The 274-nt window shown below is 43.8% G+C and overlaps 1 protein-coding gene across 2 annotated transcripts in view; it reads left to right on the top strand.

Moving 5' to 3' along the window:
• Positions 1-274, top strand: part of LOC119587789 — a 122239-nt gene that overhangs the window by 85032 nt on the left and 36933 nt on the right. The window lies entirely within an intron of this gene.

Below are 274 nucleotides of genomic sequence, written 5' to 3'. Positions count from 1 at the left end.
TTCTTTATTGCTTCCCTTATTTCGTCATTGTCATTCATCTTTTCTTCCATAGTGAGTTAGCACCCTCTTTTTCCCCTTTTCCTTGCATTAATTATCCTCTTCTTCTTCCCTCTACTCCTCACACCTTTCTCTCCTTCCTCTCTCTTCCTTCTTGTCGTCTCTTACCGTCCCTCGTTTGTGTCTCTCTCCGATCGTTCCTGCCTCTCTCCTCCTGTTCTATCTGCTTTTTATCCCTCCTCTTATCCTCTTTTTCTCCATCTTTCCCTCCACGATT

This window comes from Penaeus monodon, chromosome 23 (assembly GCF_015228065.2).
Source record: "Penaeus monodon isolate SGIC_2016 chromosome 23, NSTDA_Pmon_1, whole genome shotgun sequence".
In the NCBI taxonomy this organism is placed as follows: Eukaryota; Metazoa; Arthropoda; class Malacostraca; order Decapoda; family Penaeidae; genus Penaeus; species Penaeus monodon.
This window is presented reverse-complemented; position numbering and strand designations above follow the sequence as displayed.